Below are 3,459 nucleotides of genomic sequence, written 5' to 3' on the forward strand. Positions count from 1 at the left end.
CTTTCTTTTCTTTATATGTTACCCACTCTTGGGTATGTCTTTATCAGTAGCATGAAAACAGACTGGTACATGAAGGAAAGAGTCACTGAAAAGAGTAGAAAAACAGTCTGAAATTGCCTACACCACCTCCTCACTCAGCCTCCAGCAATGGCCTCAGAGAGAGAATCTGTGCACTTGGAGGAGGGGTTGCACAGTGATTGTGGGACTTTGCATTGGAACTCAATACTGGCCTCTCACAGTGGAAAGCAACACAGCTGGAGTCCATGGAGGGAACATTTAGACCAGCCATAGCCAGAGGGGAATGTCCATTCCAGAGGTCAAAACCTGATACCAAAACCAGATAAAGACACAGCAAAAAGAGAAAACTACAGGCCAATATCTCTGATGAACATTGATACAAAAAATCCTCAACAAAATACTAGCAAATGAAATTCAACAATATATTAAAAAGATCCTCATCAGCCAGGCACAGTGGCTCATGCCTGGAATCCTAGCACTTCAGGAAGCTGAGGCAGGCAGATCACCTGAGGTCAGGAGTTAGAGGCCAGTCTGGCCAATATGACAAAACTCCATCTCTACCAAAAATACAAAAATTAGCTGGGCATAGTGATGCCTGCTTGTATCCCAGCTACTCAGGAGGCTGAGGCAGGAGAATCCCTTGAACCCAGGAGGCAGAGGTTGCAGCGAGCCAAAACTGCACCACTGTGCTCCAGCCTGGGTGACAGAGTGAGACTCTGTCTCAAAAAAAAAAAAAATCCTTCATAACGACCAAGTGGGATTTATCCCAGAGATGCAAACATGGTTCAAAATATGCAAATCAATCAGTGTGATACATCATATCAATAGAATGAAGGACAAAAATCATATCATCATTTCAATTGGTGCTGAAAAAGCATGTGATAAAATTCAACATCCCTTCATGATAAAAATCCTCAAAAAATTGCTATAGAAGGAAAACACCTCAAAACAATAAAAGCCATATATGACAGATCCACAGTTAGTATTGTACTGAATGGGTGAAAACTGAAATCCTTTCCTCTAAGATCTAGAATGTGACAAGGATGCCCACTTTCACCACTGTTATTCAACATAGTCCTGGAATTCCTAACTAGACCAATCAGACATGATAAAGAAATAAAGGGCATCCAAACTGGAAATGAAGACATAAAATTATCCTTGTTTGTAGATGTCATGACCTTATATTTGGAAAAACCTAAAGTTTCCACCAAGAAACTGTCAGAACTAACAAATTCAATGAAGTAGATGTTATGATCTTATATTAGGAAAAACCTAAAGTCTTCATCAAGAAATTATTAGAACTAATAAACAAATTTGATAAAGTTGCAGGATACAAAACCAACATACAAAAATCAGTAGCATTTCTGTATGCCCACCGTGAACAATCTAACATAAAAATCAAGAAAGTACTCCCATTTACAATAGCTATACATAAAATCAAATATCTAGGAACAAACTGTACCAAACAAGTGAAAGATACCCACAATAAAAACTTTAAAACATTGATGTGAGAAATTGAAAAGAACACAAAGTGTTCATGGATTTGAACAACCAATATTGTTAAAATGTCCATACTACCCAAAGCAATCTACAGATTCAATGCAATTCCTATCAAAATACTAATGATTCTGTCCACAGAAATAGAAAAAATAATGCTAAAACGTATATGGAACCACAAAAGACCCAGAATAGTCAAAGTCATCCCAAGCAAAAATAACAAAACTGGAGAAATCACACTGCCTGACTTCAAATTATACTACAGAGCTATTATAACCAAAACAGCATGATAACAGCATAGAAACAGACACATAGACAAATGAAACAGAACAGATAACCCAGAAATAAATCCATACATCTACAGTGAACTCCTCTTTTACAAAGGTGCCAAGATCATACATTAGGGAAAGGACAGTCTCTCCCACAAATGGTGCTGGAAAACTGCAAAAGAATGAAACTAAACCCCTATCTCTTGCCATATACAAAAATCAAATCAAAATAAAGACTTAAATCTAGGACTTCAAACTATCAACCTAATAAAAGAAAACTATCAACCTAATAAAAGAAAACATTCCAGGACATTAGTCTAGGCAAAAATTTCTTGAGTAATACCTCCAAAACACAGGCAATCAAAGTAAAATGGACAAATGGGATCACATCAAGTTAAAAAGCTTCTGCACAGCAAAGAAAATAATCAACAAAGTGCAGAGACAACCCACAGAATAGGAGAAAATACTTCCAAACTATCCATCTGACAAGGGACTAACAACCAGGACATAGAAGGAGCTCAAACAACTCAATAGGAAAAAATCTAATCATCCAATAAAAAAAAGGGCCAAGATCTTAATAAACATTTCACAAAAGAAAACATACAACTGGCAAACAGGCATATGAAAAAGTGCTCACCATCGTTGGTAATCGGAGAAATAAAAATCAAAACTACAATGAGATACTATCTCACACCAACTAAAATGGTTTGTATACAAAAGACAGGTAATAGCAAATGCTGAGAGGAGGTTCCAAGATAGCTGAATAGGAACAGCTCCAGTGTACAGCTCCCAGCAGGAGCAATGCAGAAGTGGGTGAATTCTGCATTTCCAACTGAGGCACCGGGTTCATCTCACTGCATCTTGTCAGACAGTGGGTGCAGCCCATGGAGCAGGGCAGGGCATTGCCTCACCTGGGAAGCACAAGGGGTCAGGGAATTCCCTTTCCTAGCAAAGGGAAGCGGTGACAGACGGTACCTGGAAAATCAGGACATTCCCACCCTAATACTGCGCTTTTCTAATGGCCTTAGCAAACAGCACATCAGGAGATTATGTTCCATGCCTGGTTCAGAGACTCCCACGCCCACGGAGCCTTGCTATGTATGTCACCCAAGCACAGCAGTCTGAGATTAAACTGCAAGGCAGCAGCAAGGCTGGTGGAGGGGCATCCGCCATTGCTGAGGCTTGAGTAGGTAAAGAAAGAGGCATGGAAGCTCGAACTGGGTGGAGTCCACTGCAGCTCAAGGAGGCCTGCCTGCCTGCCTGTGTAGACTCCACCTCTGAGGGCAGGGCATAGCTGAACAAAAGGCAGTAGAAACTTCTGCAGACTGAAATGTCCCTGTCTGGCAGCTTTGAAAAGAGTGTGGTTCTCCCAGCACAGAGTCTGAGATCTGAGAATGGACAGACTGCCTCCTCAAGTGGGTCCCTGACCCCTGAGTAGTCTAACTGGGAGACACCTGCCAGTAGTGGCCAACTGACACCTCATACAGCCAGGTGCCCTTCTGAGATGAAGCTTCCAGAGGAAGGATCAGACAGCAACATTTGCCATTCTGCTATATTTGCTGTTCTGCAGCCTCCGCTGGTGATACCCAGGCAAACAGGGTCTGGAGTGGACCTCCAGCAAACTCCAACAGACCTGCAGCTGAGGGTCCTGACTGTTAGAAGGAAAACTAACAAA

The sequence above is a fragment of the Colobus angolensis genome, unplaced genomic scaffold (assembly GCF_000951035.1).
Source record: "Colobus angolensis palliatus isolate OR3802 unplaced genomic scaffold, Cang.pa_1.0 Scaffold313, whole genome shotgun sequence".
NCBI lineage: Eukaryota > Metazoa > Chordata > Mammalia > Primates > Cercopithecidae > Colobus > Colobus angolensis.